This window comes from Tamandua tetradactyla, chromosome 7 (genome assembly GCF_023851605.1).
Source record: "Tamandua tetradactyla isolate mTamTet1 chromosome 7, mTamTet1.pri, whole genome shotgun sequence".
NCBI lineage: Eukaryota > Metazoa > Chordata > Mammalia > Pilosa > Myrmecophagidae > Tamandua > Tamandua tetradactyla.
Window position 1 is genome coordinate 151,771,768 of NC_135333.1, and position 22,278 is coordinate 151,794,045.

Here is a 22,278-nt window from a genome sequence, read left to right on the forward strand (position 1 = left end):
ACCCTGAACAATAGGTCTGGACCCACAAGTTTGGATTAGGAAAGGGGCATGACTTTTCTAGAGGAACTAACAACCTCAAACCAACACATCCTGCCATCTAGACCCCAAAAAGACATATTCCTTCCATATACAAAATACATTCATTCCATCATAATGCCACAAAACACTTGAATGATTTCAGTAACAATACAAATGCAATACAAAGTCAGACACTGTACAAAATCTCATCAAAGTCAGTTGCAGGCATGGTCTATCTTAAGGTAAAATTTTCTTTGGGCTATGGTCCTGTGAAACCCAGAACAAATAATCTGCTGCCAATATACAAAGGAGGGACCATCATAGGATACATGTTTCCATTACCATAGGGAGAAACTAAAAGGTAAACAGGGCTCACCAGACCAAAAGAGTTCCCAAAATCTGTAGGGCAAACTCCATTAGATTTCAAAATCTGGGATTTATTTATAGAATAATGTTTCATCCTCTGGTAATCCCCTCCTCTCTAAGGGCATCCCTGTCTCTCCAAAGCCTGGGGTGAGAGTTGTAACATTGGAGGGTGTGAGGGGACCACCTTTCTCTCACCTCCACCATCTCCAAGCCTTGTGATAGCACCCAGGATCTCCACCATCTCCAGGGCACATGCTCAACCACCACCACCACCCCCAGAACAATGGGGTGGCAGCCTGGCTCCTGTCAATCCCCAGTGCTCAACCCTCTCCATGGCCTGCAGCACCAAAACACTCCTGAATATTGAAGCAGAAGGCCCATCCTCTGCTTCCTGGGCAAAGTCATCCTTTCCATGTGCATGAGGTATCTGCTCTACTGGCCCAAGATTTCTTAGCTTTAGACATTAACTTCCATGGATCTTCCTTTGAGACCTCCTTCAATCTGTCCCTTTTAGTCCAGACTGGCAGTGTGTGTCCTCCAGCTGATGCCAGCAAAGAAATGGGGACCTCAGTCCTACAACCACAGGCAACTGAATTCTGCCAACAATCTGTAAGAGGCTGGACTCAATTCTTCTCCCTGAGCCACCACTTAAGTGCTCCACCGCTGGGTGGAGCCCACACCTTGGTTTTGTTCTTGAGGGGAGAACTTGAATAGGTCCACCCTGATTTATGACCTACAGAAAAGTGAGCTAAAAAGTGAGTGCCATTTTAAGCTGCTAAGTTTGTGGTAATTTGTTACAGCAACAATAGAACACTAATAGAGCCAGGTTCAAAAAAATTTCATTAGACCATGGAGCTAGACTCAGTGTCTCAGCATTCTATTTTGTAGGAGTCCCTCTCCTTTTACAGAGAGATCACACAGTGAGAATTTACTCTTCTGGGGTAAGGCCAGACCATTTCTCTCTCTTCCCACTTTGGGTTTCTTGCTTTGACTCCCTCTGACTGTATTTCTCCCATGTGACTGACCAAAGGTGAGTGGGAGAGTAGATGGGCTGCCCAGACATTGGAGGCTATAATATTTGGGGTATATCCTTTTGCCTTTCTGCTACCTAATGGCTGGAATATGGAAAAATGAAAGTACCCTCTTTCTCTACCCAAGTTCTGAGCCTCTTAAAAAAATAAGATAAATGATTTGTAGATAAAGAAAATAAATGTCCCCTAAAGGGACAGGGATGATGTTCAAAATATTTAACAATTTCTATTGTAGTGTAAATTAATAAGTAAATCAATATTTTAAATTACATTGTATTCTTTAAATAAATATTATGAAGTGATAAATACAATAACCCATAACACAAATCACTTGTCATATAACTAATAATTTCTAAATAATTTGTTGATTTTTATAATTGCTGGGGCAATCTTTTATTTGACAGAATTGTAACCAGTTAAATAATGCCCCTGTCTAAGCCATGATTTAGGAGTCCCATTAATCTTTTTGTCTTCTCTCCCTGTTTTACATTCATTAGGTGACTTGTAACTTATTAAGTAGAAAATACCACATAATATCAGTTATATCATTCATGGTACTAAATTCAGATTATGCCTTCTGTTGAAATAATGCAATTACATTTAAAAATTTTAAGTCTGTTAATACTGTAAGGAGGATATTTTTAACAATCTGTGTGGTATTATAAATTAATATATATATCCATAATAAAATATATTCCCTTTTAGTGTCTAATTCTGTCTGCAAATTTTATGTTTTCAGTATTCTTTTTTCTATTATTTTTTTTAATTTGCAAAGTTGTAGGTTTACAGAAAAATCATGTAAAAATTGCAGCATTCCCATATACCCCTATTGTTGACACTTTGAAATAGTAGGGTACCCCTGTTACAATTAGTGAAAGGATATTAAAATTGCATTATTAGCTATAGTTCATAGTTTGCATTAGCTATATATTTTTTCCACATAGTACCCTATTATTAACACTCTGTATTAGTGTGGTACATTAGTTATAATTCATGAAAGAACATTTTTACACATGTACTATCAACTACAGTCCATCATTTATAATAGGGTTCACTCTGTTGTACAATATTCTATTAGCTAGGGTTCTCTAGAGAAACAAATTCAGTAGGAGATATCCATAGATATAAAATTTATAAAAGTGTCTCACATAACTATGGGAATGTAGAAAAAAAAGGTCTCTAAGGCAGGCCACAAGTTGGTAACTCCAATGAAGCTCCTCCGTGAACTCTCAGGAGTGGCTGGCTGAACAACTGTGGGAATGGAAGAGTCCAAAACTTATAGGGCAGACTGTGAAGTTGGTGACTCCAATGAAGGGTCTGGACAAACTCACAGGAGAGGCTGGCTGGCTGAAGCAGGAAGAGTGACTGTGTCTTCTGAATCCTCCTTAAAAGCCTTCTGGTGATTAGATTAAGCAGGATTCTCTGTAGAATACATTCCCATTAGCTGATTACAAACACAATTAGCTGTGGATGCAACTGATGTAATCATGATTTAAGTCCATGAAATGTCCTCATAGCAACAGATAGGCCAGCACTTGCAAGACCAGATGAGTGGGCACCATCACCTGGTTGAATTGACACATGAACCTGACCATGACAAATACTATGTTTCATCTTTTAATTTTTATTCTACATATACATATATATAGAACTTAAAATTTCCTCTTATACCCACATCTGTATATATAATTAAATACTGTTAATTACACTCACAATAATATGCTACCAACACCACAATCCATTTTCAAAACTTCACCATCAATCTAAATAGAAATTCTGTATAAATTAAGCATTAACTCCACATTTTCTACTCCCAACCCAGCCCCTTATAACTAATATTCCAGATTCTAATTCTATGAGTTTGCTTACACAAATTATTTCATATCAGTGGGCTCACACCATATTTATTCTTTCATGTCTGGCTTATTTCATTCAACGTGATATCTTCATGGTTCATCCATATTGTTGCACGTAGCATGACTTCATTCATTTTCATGGTGGAATAATATTCCATTTTACGTATACTCCACATTTTTTTACACATTCATCTGTTGGTGGACACTTGAATTGCTTTCATCCTTTGGCACTTGTGAATAAAGCTATGAATATTGGTACACAAATATCTATTCAAGTCCTTGCTTTAAATTTGGTTGGGTATATATCTAGTAGAGGGCCAGCCAGATCATAGAGTAATTCTATTGTTAGTTTTCTGAGAAATTGCCCAATTTTTTTCCACAGCAGATGCACCATTTTACATTGCTACCATCAGTGAATGGGTGTTCCTATTTCTCTGCATAATCTCCACCACTTGTTATTCTCTTTTTTTAATAGCAGCCATTCTAATAGGTGTGAAATGGTATCTTATTATGATTTTGATTTGCATTTTCCTGATGGCTAATGATGTTGAGTACATTTTCATGTGTTTTTTGTCCATTTGTATATCTTCTTTGGAGAGATGTCTGGGTTTTGCCCATTTTTAATTGGATTTTTCTCTTTTCGTTGCTAAATTAAAGGATTTTTTTTTATATTCTGGATAGTAATCCTTTACTGGATATGTGGTTTCCAAATATTTTCTCCCATTGTGTAGGTTGTCATTTTACTTTCATGATGAAGTCATTTGAAGAAAAAAAGTTTTAAATTTGATGAGGTCCCACTTATCTTTTTTTTTTTTTTATCTTTCGTTGTTTGTGCTTTGGGTGTAAAATCTAAGAAATCATTGCCAAATACAAGGTCCTGAGGATGTTTCCCTGTTTTCTTCTAGGAGTTTGATATTTCTAGATCTTGTATTAAGGTCTTTGATCAATTTTGAGTTGTTTTGCATATGGTGTGAGTAGGGGTCCTCCTTCAGTTTTTTACAAATGGAGAGACTGTTTTCCCAGGACCATTTGTTGAAGAGACTTTCTTTCCCAATTGAATGATCTTTGCTACCTTGTCAAATATCAGCTGGCCATAAGTGTGAGAGTTGATATCTGGGCTCTCAATTCTATTCCATTGGTCTAAATATCTGTTCTTGTGCCAATACCAAGCTGTTTTGATTACTATGGCTCTGTAAAACTTTGAAGTTTGGAAAGTATGAATCCACCAAATTAATTTCTCTTTTTCAAGATGGTTTTATTGATTTGGGGTCCGTTGTCATTCCACGTAAATTTGATGATTGGCTTTCCCATTTTTGCAAAGAAGGTTGTTAGAATTTTGATTGGGATAACACTGAATCTACAAAATGCTTTGGATATTATTGATATCTTAATGATATTTAGTCTTCCAATCCATGAACATGGAATATCCTTCCATTTATTAAGTCTACTTTAATTTCCTTTAGCCATGTTTTGTAGTTTTCTGCTTACAAGTCCTTCTGTATTGTTGGTTATATTTATTATTAGATACTTTATTCTTTTAGTTTCTATTGTGAATGGAATTTTTTCCTTGGTTTCTTCTCTATTATTCACTTTTGTGTATAGAAACATTATTTATTTTGGGGGTGTTGATCTTGTAGCCTGCCACTCTGCTGAACTCATTTATTAGTGTTAATAGCTTTGTTGTAGATTTATTGGGACATTCTAAATATATGATTGTGTTATCTGCAAATACTGAAACTTTTTCTCTTCCTTTCTGATTTGGATACCTTTCCTTTATTTTCCTTGTTTAACTACTCTGGCTAGAACTTCCAGTATGATGTTGAATAACAACAATGGTGACCGCTCCACTGTGGCCATCACATCCCATCAATCTTTCACCATTGAGTATGATGTTAGAGGTGGGTTTTTTACATATGCCTTTTATGATGTTCAGGAAATTTCCTTCTCTTCTTATTTGTCAAAAATTTTTATAAATAGAGAATGCTAGATTTTGTCATACGCCTTTTGTGTATCAATTGATTATATACCATGATTATATAATCATGATGTATATGATTGTATTGATGTATATGATGATGATTATGTGGCTTTTTTCCTTCGTTCTGTTAATGTGCTGTATTATATGAATTGATTTGCTTATGTTGAACCACTCTTACATATGAGGGCTAAATCCCACTTGACCATGGTATATAATCATTTTTAAATGCTTTTGGATTCAGTTTGTTGAGGTGTTTCTATCTATATTCATAAGAGATGTTGTTCTGTAGTTTTCTTTTCTTGTGGTATTTTTATCTGGCTTTAGTATGAGGAGCTATAGGCCTCATTGTATAAGTTAGGGAATGTTCCCTCCTCTTCAGTTTTTGGGATGAGTTTGAGAGGAATTGGAGTTGTCTTCCTGGAAGGGCTCCAAAATCCTTTCCAGTGGTTTCCTGAAGCTGAGCTTTTGCTTCCCCAGAAAATGTAGCCCTTCATCTAAGTGTTGACCCCACAGCCCTGAGGAAGCCCTGCATCTTTAGATCTCTACATACTCTACCCCTGAGCTGCGAGGATTGAATCAATGGCTGCTACCACCTTTGTCAGGGTGTGGTTAAAACAATAGCTGCCTTCAGAGCCAAGAACCAATTATCTGAATTTGCTAATCAAAAGTTATTATCAGGGCAGGCCATGATGACTCAGCAGGTAGCATCCTCGCCTGCCATGCTGGAGACCTGGGTTAGATTCCCAGTACCTGCCCATGCAAAAAAAAAAAAAAAAAAAAAAAAAGCCATTATCAGCAATCATCTATACCCACTCTTTATTCTGGGGAAAGAGTATTTTTATGTCCCTTTCTGTCAGCAGCAACTAGCCAGGAACTGGTTTCTACCGTGGCCTACGTGAGAGTGAGGAATGGATGCCAGCAGCTGCTACACAGAGAGAGTAATTTACAGTTCTTTACCATAATTTATACTCCTCTTCCTCCCACTCTTCCCTGGGCGCCCTATAATGTTGTTCTGGCCTCCGAAGTTTCAAACTACTTTTTTTTCAGAGAGTTTCTGCCTGTTTAATAGTTGTTTTGGTGGGAGGACTCAGTTCTGGAACTCCCTACTCTACCATCTTCCCAGAAGTCTGGATCATGCATTTTCATCCATTCTGCCTATCTATGTCTTTTTTTTGATTTTCAACTTTGTTTCTTTTTTTTTTTACATCTTTACTGACAGAACATAATACAAACACAAACATTCTTAACATATGAACATTCCATTCTTGGTATATAATCAGTGACTCACAGTATCATCACATAGTTGTATATTCATCTCCATGATCATCTTTTAGAACATTTGTATCACTCCAGAAAAAGAAATAAAAAGAAAAACTCATATATACCATAGCCCTTACCCTTCCCTCTCATTGATCACTAGTATTTCCACCTACCCAACATATTTTAAACTTTGTTCCTCTATTTTTTTCTATACCCGTTACCACTCCCTTTCATTGATCACTAGTATTTTAATATACTCAGTTTATTTTAACATGTGTTCCCCCTATTATTTATTTATCTTTAATCCATGTGTTTTACTCATCTGTCCACACCGTAGATAAAAAGAACATAAGACACAATGTTTTCACAATCACACAGTCACATTACAAAAGCTATATCATTATACAATCATCTTCAATAAACATGAATACTAGAACACAGCTCTGCAGTTTCAGGGGCTTCCTTCTAGCCTCTCTAATACACCTAAAACTAAAAAGGGGATATCTATATAATGTGTAAGAATAACATCCAGGATAACCTCTTGACTCTGTTTGAAATCTCTCAGCCACTGATACTTTATTTTGTCTCATTTCTCTCTTCCCCCTTTTGGTCAAGAAGGTTTTATCAATCCCATGATGCTGAGTCCTTAGCTCATTCTAGGATTTTTGCCAATCTACTAATCAAAACTCTGCTCAGGCCACACCTGCTTAGGAAAAGTTATACTTGTTTATTTTAATATTAAATCCCAGCAGCCTAGGAATTGAGTGCCTTTTCTTAAGGCTGGTTTGGCTAATATTAAAACTCCCTTTGCTTGTGGATAAAGTAGCCATGTGATTCAATGACCAGCCAAGGTGGGTGTGCTGATTTGAAAAGATTATGTACCCAGAGAAGCCATGTTTTAATCCTGTTCCACCTTGTGGAGGCAGCCATTTCTTTTAACCCCTATTCAGCACTGTAGGTTTGAAACTTGATTAGATTATCTCCATGGAGATGTGACTCACCCATTTGTGGGTATTAACCTTTGGTTGGAGGGACATGTGACTCCACCCATTCCATATGGGTCTTGATTAGCTTGCTGGAGTCCTTTAGAAGAGGAAGCATGCTGGAGAGAGAGAAAGATCCATGAGAGCCACGAGAACTAGCAGAACCCATGCAGCCAGAGACTTTTGGAGATAAAGAAGGAAACGCCCCTAAGGGAGCTTCATGCAGCAAGAGGCCTGGAGAGAAGGCTAGCAGATGTCACCATGTTTGTCATGTGCCTTTCCAGTTGAAAGAGAAACCCTGAATATCATCGGCCTTTCTTGAGTGAAAGTTACCTCTTGTAGGTGCCTTAATTTGTACATTTTTACAGACTTGCTTTAATTTCAACATTTACATTGCCTTAGAACTGTAAACTGGTAACTTACTAAATTCCCCTTTTTAAAAGCCATTCCAGTTCTGGTATGTCACATTCTGGCAGCATGAAAACTAGAGCAGTGGGGGAAAATTACTGACCAAAATTCTCACTCTCCCAGTGTTAATCTGATGCTCAAATTTCACTAAATTCACTGTTTGTGAAGGCTCTGGGATATCAGCAATATTGTGGCAAAAGAGGAGCATATAAAACTCTTTGGGCTTACAGCAGCTAATTCATTTTGGAGAAATGATTCCAGGCAACAAGAGTGAATGATGGAGCCTGAAACAGAGTAGAGAGAAAGCCAACACAAATGTGCATCCTCGAGAGGGTCACAATTTTGAACAACCAGGGTTTGATCCTATTGGGACCTTGTGGAGGATCCATGAGACACACACCTTAGAACTACATAACGGAGAGATGGAAGTGTTTGTCTATCAGCTTCTGTCCCTTATTAATCAAGGGCTGAGCCATGGGGTGTTAACTCCCTTGCACTTCCTGGTTATTCATGCATGAGCTTAAGGAACATGCACTGGCTTGGCCTGGCTTCTTGGTGCTCTCTAAGATAAGGATTACTTGTGGAAGCATAGAATAGGGGTGTTCAGGGTCCTGGGTTTTCCCATCTCTTTCCCTATCATTGGCTTGGAAATAAGTTGGTGGTAGTGATGTTCAGAATTTCTGGACTAAAGAAATAAACTCAGAATTACAGTTTAAAACGAAAAGAGAAAAGGCACAAGTATTTTTTGACCTCATATGTTCCAAGAATAATGTTGTGTTACACAAATTTTCTCTTTTAATCTGTACAATAAACCTATGAAGCAGGCATTACCAATTTAATTTTATAAATGGTGAAACGTATGCAAGGAGATATTAGGAAACTTAACAAAGAGAGCCAGGAATTGAACTGAAATTAGTACTGACTGACTGTAAAACAACTATTTCCAAAACCTTATTATATCTTACATAGGAAGATTAAACAATCATTAGTATGACCTTTTCCCAATAAAAAAGCTTTTCTAAAGTGGAACAATTGCAAAGGAGAGTGCCTTTGCCTTTACCTATCTGAATTGCAATATCAAATAAGCTTTTGACAAAGCTGAGGGTAATTTCATGTGGTTGTGGTTGCTTCCCTATGCAGGAGTTCCAGGCTTCACACAAATGTAATTATTTTCAAGTTCTTAAAACAAATGTCTGTCAGTATATAAAACCATAGAGAAGTCTTTGGTCTTTTTGGTATGGGCAAAGAGCCGATGCACATGAATACCTCCAAAATTCTTAATATTTCTAGACAGCCAAAATGCTAGTTTATACAGTTCATTTATAGCTGTCAAGATTTCAAACTGCCATTAACAAGAAGCAATGATTGCAAGATACCTTTTTGAAAATACTTTCATGTGTTCAGAATGACTCGAGAATTGACTTCACAGTATGACCTTAAGCTTTTCCTGCCTTTGAGAGAAAATAAAATAGAATTTTAATGGTAAGTGGAGCCATGTCCAGCTACAATTTAATCTTGTATGCTCTCAAATGTTTTCATTCTATTAAAAGTTTTCCAATTTATTTTACTGGATTGCTTGAGCAAAACCAAGAACATTGGAGATTTTAAGATAAAGTTTAAGCAATTAACACTCAGAAAGAAGACAAATATGATTGCTATTGATGTACATGCTTTGAAAGGACCCAGTAAGACAAACCAATGTGATAAAGCCTGTGCAAAAGTTAAAGAAAAAAAAAATCAATCAGTAAAGCTGGCAAAGGTTCAAAAGAATTGTGGAAAGTGTGGTGGTTTGGGAGCTGCTCTCCTCCCCAGGAAATGCCACATTTTTTCTGCATTCTTGCAGATGCAGACCTATCATAGGTGGGAACTTTTGATTAAGTTGTTTCAATTAAGATGTGACCTAGCTCATTCAAGTTGGGTCTTAATTCTTTTACAGGAGTCCTTTATGAGAGGATGAAAAAACAGGAAAGGCCAGAAAGAGCATAGAGAGAAAAGCCTCAGAGAAGCAGGCAAGGAGCCACAGAGGCTGAAAGAGCCACTGAAGTCAGAAGCTGGAAGAAATGAAATCCAAGAGAAAAGGACCAGCAGACACCGGCCAAGTGTCTTCCATGTGACACATGTGTCCCAGATGCTGGCAGCCTTTCTTCAGAGACAGTATCGTTCTGTTGATGCTTTAATATGGACATTTTCATGCCCTTAGATCTGTACATTTGTAAGCTAATAATTCCCCATTGTAGAAACCAACCCATTTCTGGTATATTGCTTTCTGGCAGCTTTAGCAAACTGAAACAGATAGGCAGTTTATACAAATGAAAATGAGAATGAGAAAAGCAAGAGTTGACTTCCGGAGAAGATGGCGGCTTAGTAAGACGCGCGGATCTTAGTTTCTCCTAGAGGACAGCTACTAGGGGAGTAGAAACGATACAGAACAGCTCCCAAAGCCACGACAGAGATAAAAAAGACAGCATACCCCATCCTGGAACGGCTGGCTGGCTGAGAGAACCCGCTCTGATGAGATCGCCGAGGGGCGCGGGCTTCATCGGGCGGGGTGGCAAATGGCCGGAGTCACTCCCTTCCCCCTTCCCAGGCTGGCTGGGAGAATTGGACAGACGGTCCCCTCAAACCGCGGTGGCTGGTGCCCACACCACGCGCGGCCCCCCGGACCAACTGAGAGAATTGGATCGGAAATCCCCAGGCCGCGGAGAATGGTGACGGGGGGGGCACCTTCCAAACCTGTGACTCCCCGGGAACGTGCACTCTCCCAGGCGGGCCGCTGCGGCTGGCACCCTCCCGCTACACTTGGTGCCCCGGGCCGACTAGGAAATTCGGATGGGCGCTTTCCCAGGCTGCCGCGGCCAGCGACCCTCCCCACGTTCAGACCCCGGGCCGGCTGGCACTCTTCCAAGTCGCTTCAGCTAGCGAACCTCCCAGACGGCGAGAGTTTTCCAAAGTTAAAGGACCCACAGCACCTTTTACTGGTGGGACCCGCAGACAAACGTGTGCCACGAGTGCCACCTACTGGGCAGGATAAGAAAAACAGAACCCAGAGATTTCACAGAAAAATCTTACAACATTGTTGGGTCCGACACCCAGGGAAATCTGACTAAATGCCCAGACACCAGCAGCAGAAGATAACTGTCCATGCTCAGAAGATTGAGAATATGGCCCAGTCAAAGGAAAAAACCAATAGTTCAAATGAGATACAAGAGCTGAGACAACTAATGCTGAATATACGAACAGAAATGGAAAACCTCTTCAAAAATGAAATCGATAAATTGAGGGAGGACATGAAGAGGACATGGGCTGAACATAAAGAAGAAATAGAAAAACTGAAAAAACAAATCACAGAACTTATGGAAGTGAAGGATAAAGTAGAAAAGATGGAAAAAACAATGGATACCTACAATGATAGATTTAAAGAGACAGAAGATAGATTAGTGATTTGGAGGATGGAACATCTGAATTCCAAAAAGAAACAGAAACTATTGGGAAAAGAATGGAAAAATTTGAACAGGGTATCAGGGAACTCAAGGACAATAGGAACTGCACAAATATAAGTGTTGTGGGTGTCCCAGAAGGAGAAGAGAAGGGAAAAGGAGGAGAAAAACTAATGGAAGAAATTATCACTGAAAATTTCCCAACTCTTATGAAAGACCTAAAATTACAGATCCAAGAAGTGCAGCGCACCCCAAAGAGATTAGACCCAAATAGGCATTCTCCAAGACACTTACTAGTTAGAATGTCAGAGGTCAAAGAGAAAGAGAGGATCTTGAAAGCAGCAAGAGAAAAACAATCCATCGCATACAAGGGAAACCCAATAAGACTATGTGTAGATTTCTCAGCAGAAACCATGGAAGCTAGAAGACAGTGGGATGATATATTTAAATTACTAAAAGAGAAAAACTGCCAACCAAGACTCCTATATCCAGCAAAATTATCCTTCAAAAATGAGGGAGAAATTAAAACATTCTCAGACAAAAAGTCACTGAGAGAATTTGTGACCAAGAGACCAGCTCTGCAAGAAATACTAAAGGGAGCACTAGAGTCAGATACAAAAAGACAGAAGAGAGAGGTATGGAGAAGAGTGTAGAAAGAAGGAAAATCAGATATGATATATATAATACAAAAGGCAAAATGTTACAGGAAAATATTATCCAAACAGTAATAACACTAAATGTCAATGGACTGAATTCCCCAATCAAAAGACATAGATTGGCAGAATGGATTAAAAAACAGGATCCTTCTATATGCTGTCTACAAGAAACACATCTTAGACCCAAAGATAAACATAGGTTGAAAGTGAAAGGTTGGGAAAGATATTTCATGCAAATAACAACCAGAAAAGAGCAGGGGTGGCTACACTAATATCCAACAACTTAGACTTCAAATGTAAAGCAGTTAAAAGAGACAAAGAAGGACACTATATACTAATAAAAGGAACAATTCAACAAGAAGACATAACAATCATAAATATTTATGCACCGAACCAGAATGCCCCAAAATACATGAGGAATACACTGCAAACACTGCAAAGGGAAATAGACTCATATACCATAATAGTTGGAGACTTCAATTCACCACTCTCATCAATGGACAGAACATCTAGACAGAGGATCAATAAAGAAATAGAGAATCTGAATATTACTATAAATGAGCTAGACTTAACAGACATTTATAGGACATTACATCCCACAACAGCAGGATACACCTTTTTCTCAAGTGCTCATGGATCATTCTCAAAGATAGACCATATTCTGGGTCACAAAGCAAGTCTTAACAAATTTTAAAAGATTGAAATCATACACAACACTTTCTTGGATCATAAAGGAATGAAGTTGGAAATCAATAATAGGCGGAGTGCCAGAAAATTCACAAATATGTGGAGGCGCAACAACACACTCCTAAACAACGAGTGGGTCAAAGAAGAAATTGCTAGAGAAATTAGCAAATACCTCGAGGCGAATGAAAATGCAAACACAACATATCAAAACTTATGGGACACAGCAAAGGCAGTGCTAAGAGGGAAATTTATTGCCCTAAATGCCTATATCAGAAAAGAAGAAAAGGCAAAAATTCAGGAATTAACTATCCATTTGGAAGAACTGGAGAAAGAACAGCAAACTAATCCCAAAGCAAGCAAAAGGAAAGAAATAACAAAGATTAGAGCAGAAATAAATGAAATTGAAAACATGAAAACAATAGAGAAAATCAATAAGGCCAGAAGTTGGTTCTATGAGAAAATCAACAAGATTGATGGGCCCTTAGCAAGATTGACAAAAAGAAGAAGAGAGAGGATGCAAATAAATAAGATCAGACATGGAAGAGGAGACATAACTACTGACCTCACAGAAATAAAGGAGGTAATAACAGGATACTATGAACAACTTTACGCTAATAAATACAACAATTTAGAGGAAATGGATGGGTTCCTGGAAAGACATGAACAACCAACTTTGAGTCAAGAAGACATAGATGACCTCAACAAACCAATCACAAGTAAAGAAATTGAATCAGTCATTCAAAGCTTCCTAAAAAGAAAAGTCCAGGACCAGACGGCTTCACATCTGAATTCTATCAAACATTCCAGAAAGAATTAGTATGAACTCTCCTCAAACTCTTCAAAAAAATCGAAGTGGAGGGAAAACTACCTAATTCATTCTATGAAGCCAACATCACCCTCATACCAAAACCAGGCAAAGATATTACAAAAAAAGAAAACTACAGACCAATCTCTCTGATGAATATAGATGCAAAAATCCTCAATAAAATTCTAGCAAATCGAATCCAACAACACATTAAAAGAATTATACATCATGACCAAGTAGGATTCATCCCAGGTATGCAAGGATGGTTCAACATAAGAAAATCAATTAATGTAATACACCATATCAACAAATCAAAGCAGAAAAATCACATGATCATCTCAATTGATGCAGAGAAGGCATTTGACAAGATTCAACATCCTTTCCTGTTGAAAACATTTCAAAGGATAGGAATACAAGGGAACTTCCTTAAAATGATAGAGGGAATATATGAAAAACCCACAGCTAATATCATCCTCAATGGGGAAAAATTGAAAACTTTCCCCCTAAGATCAGGAACAAGATAAGGATGTCCACTATCACCACTATTATTCAACATTGTGTTGGAGGTTCTAGCCAGAGCAGTTAGACAAGAAAAAGAAATACAAGGCATCAAAATAGGAAAGGAAGAAGTAATACTATCACTGTTTGCAGACGATATGATACTATACGTCGAAAACCCGGAAAAATCCACAACAAAACTACTAGAGCTAATAAATGAGTGCAGCAAAGTAGCAGGTTACAAGATCAACATTCAAAAATCTGTAGCATTTCTATACACTAGCAATGAACAAGCGGAGGGGGAAATCAAGAAACAAATCCTATTTACAATTGCAACTAAAAGAATAAAATACCTAGGAATAAATTTAACTAAAGAGACAAAAAACCTATATAAAGAAAACTACAAAAAACTGCTAAAAGAAATCACAGAAGACCTAAATAGATGGAAGGACATACCGTGTTCATGGATTGGAAGACTAAATATAGTTAAGATGTCAATCCTACCTAAATTGATCTACAGATTCAATGCAATACCAATCAAAATCCCAACAACTTATTTTTCAGAAATAGAAAAACCAATAAGCAAATTTATCTGGAAGGGCAGGGTGCCCCGAATTGATAAAAACATCTTGAGGAAAAAAAACGAAGCTGGAGGTCTTGCACTGCCTGACTTTAAGGCATATTATGAAGCCACAGTGGTCAAAACAGCATGGTATTGGCATAAAGATAGATATATCGACCAATGGAATTGAATAGAGTGCTCAGATATAGACCCTCTCATCTATGGACATTTGATCTTTGATAAGGCAGTCAAGTCAACTCACCTGGGACAGAGCAGTCTCTTCAATAAATGGTGCCTAGAGAACTGGATATCCATATGCAAAAGAATGAAAGAAGACCCATATCTCACACCCTACACAAAAGTTAACTCAAAATGGATCAAAGATCTAAACATTAGGTCTAAGACCATAAAACAGTTAGAGGAAAATGTAGGGAAATATCTTATGAATCTTACAATTGGAGGCAGTTTTATGGACCTTAAACCTAAAGCAAGAGCACTGAAGAAGGAAATAAATAAATGGGAGCTCCTCAAAATTAAACACTTTCGTGCATCAAAGAACTTCATCAAGAAAGTAGAAAGACAGCCTACACAATGGGAATCAATATTTGGAAACGACATATCAGATAATGGTCTAGTATCCAGAACGTATAATGAGATTGTTCAACTCAACAACAAAAAGACAGCCAACCCAATTACAAAATGGGAAAAAGACTTGAATAGACAACTCTCAGAGGAGGAAATACAAATGGCCAAAAGGCACATGAAGAGATGCTCAATGTCCCTGGCCATTAGAGAAATGCAAATCAAAACCACAATGAGATATCATCTCACACCCACCAGAATGGCCATTATCAACAAAACAGAAAATGACAAGTGCTGGAGAGGATGCGGTGAAAGAGGCACACTTATCCACTGTTGGTGGGAATGTCAAATGGTGCAACCACTGTGGAAGGCAGTTTGGCGGTTCCTCAAAAAGCTGAATATAGAATTGCCATACGACCCAGCAATACCATTGCTGGGAATCTACTCAAAGGAATTAAGGGCAAAAACTCAAACGGACATTTGCACACCAATGTTTATAGCAGCATTATTTACAATTCCAAAGAGATGGAAACAGCCAAAATGTCCATCAACAGACAAGTGGCTAAACAAACTGTGGTATGTACATACGATGGAATATTATGCAGCTTTAAGGCAGGATAAACTTATGAAGCATGTAATAACATGGATGGACCTAGAGAATATTATGCTGAGTGAGTCTAGCCAAAAACTAAAAGACAAATACTGTATGGTCCCAATGATGTGAATTGACACTCGAGAATAAACTTGGAATATGTCATTGGTAACAGAGTTCAGCAGGAGTTAGAAACAGGGTAAGATAATGGGTAATTGGAGCTGATGGGATACAGACTGTGCAATAGGACTAGATACAAAAACTCAAAAATGGACAGCACAATAATACCAAATTGTAAAGTAATCATGTTAAAACACTGAATGAAGCTGCATCCGAGCTATAGGTTTTTGTTTTGTTTTGTTTTGTTTTGTTCTTACTATTATTACTTTTATTTTTTTTCTCTATATTAACATTCTATATCTTTTTCGGTTATATTGCTAGTTCTTCTAAACCAATGCAAATGTACTAAGAAACGATGATCATGCATCTATGTGATGATGTTAAGAATTGCTGATTGCATATGTAGAATGGTATGATTTCTTAAAAAAAAAATGTACAGTACAATACTACCTAATTGTAATGTAATTATGTTAAGTACTGAATGAAGCTGCATCTGAGCTATAGTTTTTTTCTTATATATTTTTGCATTTTTTATTTTTATTTTTATTTTTTCTCTATATTATCAATTTATTTCTTTTTCTGTTGTCTTGCTATTTCTTTTTCTAAATCGATGCATATGTACTAAAAAATGATGATCATACATCTATGTGATGATATTAAGAATTACTGATTGCATATGTAGAATGGAATTATTTCTAAATGTTGTGTTAGTTAATTTTTTTTAATTAATAAAAAAAAAAAGAAAAAAGAAAAGCAAGAGTTCATGCAGTGCTCTATCCCTACTTCTATTTTTCTAAAGTGGAAACAAGGAATCACACATATTAAAAAGACAAATGTGGCAGCTTAAAACTCATCTCAAGCATTTCCTTTCTTTTCAGGTGTTCTTCGGCCTGCCCAAGCAGAAAGATCACCATCCTAGCTTCTTTCTAGCAAAGACACATCTCTGCAATTTCCAAGAGACATTCTAAGAGCATGGAAGCTCTTATATCTGATGGCCTACCTTATATGACTAACACATTAAAATACCTACACATCCTGCAAACTGACATCACTTAATAATAGCTAACATTCTGGAGTACTTCCTTATTGCCAGGCACCGTTGGAACATTTTATGCCTATGTAGTTGCGACAACCACCCTATAAGTTAAGTGTTTTGACTATCCACATTCTGCCAGTGAGGCAAAAAAAAAAGGTTCAATTATTTGCCCAAATTCACGTAACTAGTAAATAACAGAACCAGGATATAAACTGAGGGCAGTATTGCTTGAAACACTGTGAATTTACCACTAAACTTTAGTGACATAAAGTATGTTCTATAACTATTAAAGCAAATATTTATTTTAACTTTACTGCTGACTTTTCACTTTTTTTTTCAGGCATCAAGCATGTGGCTGAAAAAAAAAAAAGCATGAGGTCTCTTTGTTGTATTCTCTAGCACCTCATAGGTAAAGCACCAATACTCCACTCTTCATATAGTGTGGTTCTCTCTTACCTGCTATCCTTTCTAGATAATCAGTTCTGTATCCTCACCAATTATATAGTAAGATGCTTTACACAGAGAGGCCCTCAACACTTGTTTAAGAGTCAGACTAAAGAGTGGTGATAGAAGCGAGATGATTTTCCAAAGACCATACTAGAGCCTGGTTCTTTCAGGGAAGGAAATATATCATGGAAAGGCCAATTAGTCAATATTACAGGAATAGGAAGGAGGTGGAGTTATAGAGGCAGGGACAGAACTTGGTAAGGACATCATGTTCTGAAATCAAACTCCCAAATTCAAAGGGGTGGGTTATCTATAATAATTTTCTAGATAACTTCAACAAAAGGGAATTGATAATCTCAAAGAATTTGACCACCAGGCAGATGGTTATAATTAACATCTCTCAAGGGGTCTTATATCTCTAACATTTTATCATTACATGCTTAGGGATTTACATTATTTGTAAAATTTACTGAAATTTTACTCTAAAATTGCATTTTATTAATTATAAATTTCATTAGGCCCATGTTCTAGTTTGTTAGCTGCCAGAATGCAATATACCAGAAACAGAATGACTTTTAAAAAGGGGAATTCAATAAGTTGCTAGTTTACAGTTCCAAGGGTGAGAAAATGTCCCAATTAAAACAAGTCTATAAAAATGTCCAATATAAGGCTTCCAGGGAATGATACATTGGTCCGAGAAGGCCAATGATGTTCAGCGTTTCTCTCTCAGCTGGAAGGGCACATGGCAAACATGGCGGCATCTGCTGGCCTTCTCTCCAGGCCTTTAGTTTCATGAAGCTCCCCAGGAAGCATTTTCCTTCTCCAAAAGTCGCTGGTTGGTGGACTCTCTGCTTCGTACTTCTGCAGTGTTCTCTGTTCTCTCAGAATCTCAAATCATTTCCAAAAACACTTCCTCTTTTAAAGGATTCTGTAAAGTAATCAAGACCTTTCCACCTGGAACATGTCTCCATCTAATCAGGTTTTATACACACACTTGATTGAGTCACAGCTCCATGGAGATAATCTAATTAAAGTTTCCAACATACAGTACTGAATAGAAATGAAAGAAATGCCTGTCTTTACAAAATGGGATTAGGATTAAAACATGGCTTTTCTAGGGTAAATAAATCCTTTCAACCCAGCACAGCCCACAAAAGTATATATATTACTCATAGTAGATCAGTGTCTTTTCACTTATTTGAAGCCACATCCCATATCTTTTGAATTAAAAAATTCAAAATGTAATGTTAGAAATAATCTAGTTACTTAGCTAAGGTAGCCAGTAAGATTCAATCATTAAATCAATTCAAAAGATATTTATTAAGCTTCAACTAGGTGCTTATTATTGGTGTGGAGGTGGGGAATACACTCTTACTATTTCAACAAGTGAAAATATATGTACATACCAATTAGTAAAATAACATTAAGCAACATATCATTATTGCTTATATGAATGATAAAGAAAATAAGAGCCTTAGAGGAAAGAGTATCAATCTAACTTGAAATTATCAAGTAAGATTTCCCTGGGTAGAAAAACATGTGAGATTTTTTTTCCATCATCCTGTTTGATATTTGAGATGTCTTTATAACTGCCCTAATGAAAGACTTTTTGTGTTTGTGTACTGACTAGGAATGAATAAATTACATATTTCGTACATACGTGGCACTACTATTTTTCTAATGTAGGCAAATGCTTCTCAAGTTTAAATGGATTTTAAGATGTAGTTTTTTTTTTGCCTTTTACAAATATTTTTATGAACACTGTCCTTTCCTCCTTTCCTTTCTCTTTCCCCCTCCCCTGTGACCTATAATCTGCTTTGTATCTCTGCAAATTTCCCTATCATTAAACAGAAATAATCAATGCTCACTGAGTTTTAGTGAAGATTCAAATGAAAGAATGAAATAGAGAATGCTGAATACAAACTTGGGGTTATCCTAGGCATTTGGTAAAGGTTTTGAGGTGTTTCAGTTTGCTAGCTGATGGAATGTGATATACCAGAAATGGAAAGGCTTTTTAAAAGGTGAATTTATTAAGCTGCAAGTTTATACTTCTAAGGCTGTGAAAATGTCCAAGTTAAAGCAAGGCTATAGAAATGTTCAATCTAAGGTATCTAGGGAAAGATATCTTGATTCAAGAAGGCCAGCGAAGTTCAGGGTTTCTCTTTCAACTGGAAAGGTACATGGCAGAACATGGCGACATCAGCTAGCTTTCTCTCCAGGCTTCTTATTTCATGAAATTTCCCCAGGGGCGTTCTCCTTCTTTATCTCCAAAGATCTCTGGCTGCGTGGGTCTCGTGGTTCTTGTGGCTCTGTCCTCTCATGACTCTGTTGCTCTCTCCAAAATCCTTCCTCTTTTAAAGGATTCCAGTAAACTAATCAAATCTACCTGGAATGGGGAGTCACATCTCCATCTAATCAAAGGTTAATACCCACAATTGGGTGAGTCACAGCTCCATGGAAATAACCCAATCAATTTTCCAAACTATGGTACTGAATAGGAATTAAAATAAACAGCTGCCTCCATGAGATGGATTAGGATTAAAACATGATCCTTTCAAACCAACACATGAGGTAGGAGTAGAATTATTAACAATAGTAGTAGCAGCAGCAATATTAGTAATGGTAGTTGTACAGTAATTTCCTGAGTTGAGGTATGGTTATCAGCAAAGAATAGAGGTGGCAAAGGGATAAACAGAGATTTGGAAATGATCACAAGTGCTTTATTTATAGGCCTATCAGATTACCTAAAACGTAAAAAGGATTATAGAATAGTGGGAAATAAAACTGTGTAACTAAATTGAGACTATTGAAAAATATTAAGACAAGTAATTTTTTTTGATAGAGGCAAAAATATGTTTATATTGAATTATATATACCCCCAAATTAGATATAATCTTAATCTTAATCTGTATCTTAGTCTGTGTAGACTCATTGTAAATAGGATCTCTTGAACATGTTATTTTTAGTTACAGTATGGCCCAACTGAATGAGGTTGGGTCTTAATCCAGATTATTAAGGGTTTCAGACAGAAAAAGAAACTGGAAGGCTTGTGAGAGAAAACCAGTGGAAGAGGCCGGGACCTGGAAGTCAAAGCAACCTGGAAGAAAAGGAAGAGGACATCACCTTGTGAAGGGAACTCTAAGGAAATGTTAAGGAACCCAAGTATTGCCAGCCAGCTAAAATGCCTCGACCCCAGGAGGAAGCAAGCCTAGTTTTGAAATCGTGATCCAATAGATTCTTGTTAAGACAATTCATCATGTGGTATTTGTCCTAGTAACTTTGAAAATGGAGACATAGGGAATAGATATTTACAAAATGCCCTTAATAATTTTGGTTGTCATTGTGTTGCATATACTTGTCTGAATGAGATGGAGAGTGAGCTATTATCTTGAACTGAAGGAAAAAGAATAATATTTTTGTTCTCTATCACTTAATAATCAAAGCAATAAGAAATTACCTAGAGCAGCTGCTGAAGATACAGGGATACCTTCAACCATTTGGAAAATTGGACTCAGATATTGCCTATTTGTGTGATATTAGCAAATTTCCTTTTGATAATAGTTTTCTGAAAGGGAAAATAAACTTAAAGAAAGCAGGATGTCCAGGGGTCTGGAAGTATCCAGCCTGGTTAATAAGTAGTATTATGCAAAATCACTTTCACACTAACAAGGAGCTTCAAAAACAGCAGCTAGCAGTTGCCAAGCTACCAAAAGGAAGCCCTGTGTCTGCCTTCAGTTATTTCTGCTTTGGGACCTATTTTGTTTTATTCGTGCCTGAAGGAAGAGCCTAGAAGCCAAGACTGGGCTGGACTGATTGGTCCTCTGGGAACAGAAAAAAAAGGAACGGCAGCAGCTCACTGCCCCCAGGGAAGTAGGACTCGTTAGGAGACAAAGGTGCCAGGTGTTTGCTCTCTGAAAAGACTGGTAGCTGTAGAAAATCTTAGCTGTGGTGCATTTCCAGTACATAAAATCTGTTAGTGCAGGAAAGAGGAGGAAATAGAGCAGGCTGAGAAGGGAAGGGACAAGTAGAGTGACCATCCACCCCTATGTGCCTGGGACTGAGGGCTTTTCTGGGAGGAGGACTTTCCAGGTTTTTTGTTTGTTTGTTTGTTTGTTTTTGTTTTTAATTATCAAAGTAACAATAACTTAATCCTATTTCTGATCTATTAATTTGGATTTATCAAGTATTCCCACTTCATGGAAAAGTGCATTTCAAATTTAAAATAGTTAAAACTATTTAACAAGAACATAATTTATCTAAAAGGTTTGAAACGACTCTTGAGTAATGCTTAGCTCTTACATAATCCAACTATTACCCTGCAGGTCAAAAATGCTTGGTTTTAAGAGTATTAAAAAAGCCAGCACAAATCTGAGTCAGATCTTTATTTAAGACTCTGATCTGCCAACTTAGTGTTTTCTACCAACTCGGGGAGCAGGAGCCTTCACGGGATTCACAATCTTTTGTTTAGGTACTGCCTGTGTGGAAGCCTCAGAAGCCACTGCTGTCTGTTTAGATGCTTGCTTCACCTTTTTTGCTGCTTTGGCAGCCCTGAGAGCTTGTTCTTGTTGAGCCTTTCTAACTTCGAGTTTCTGATTCCTCTTGGCCATAATATCAGCAAGAGACACACCAGGGATAGCCTTCTGGAATTTAACTGCAAGGCAAGTTCTCTTCTTTTACATTTCTTCCAACTGTCCTTTTTATGCTTTCTTCTGTAGAGGATAGTCCAGTTTATCTGCCACGGGTTCCTCTTGAAAGGAATGCCGACTCGCATTTTGCATTAAGAAATTGGGAACCCTTCTGGTCAGTCCTGGTATAATGCCTCCTGTGTCCAGGACAGATCTTGTACGCACTGAAATGGCACAGTGCCGATGCCAGGGTCTGGAAGGTGGCCAAGAGAAGAGCAGCTTTCAGCTTTAATACCAGGGCAGCCCTGGGCGAATTGAGATGGTTGGTCAT

The 22,278-nt window shown here is 37.5% G+C and overlaps 1 pseudogene; it reads right to left on the reverse strand.

Annotated features, from left to right (window-relative positions):
* Nucleotides 1-21,728: 21,728 nt before the first annotated feature.
* Nucleotides 21,729-22,278, reverse strand: LOC143690709 (large ribosomal subunit protein eL24 pseudogene; annotated as a pseudogene).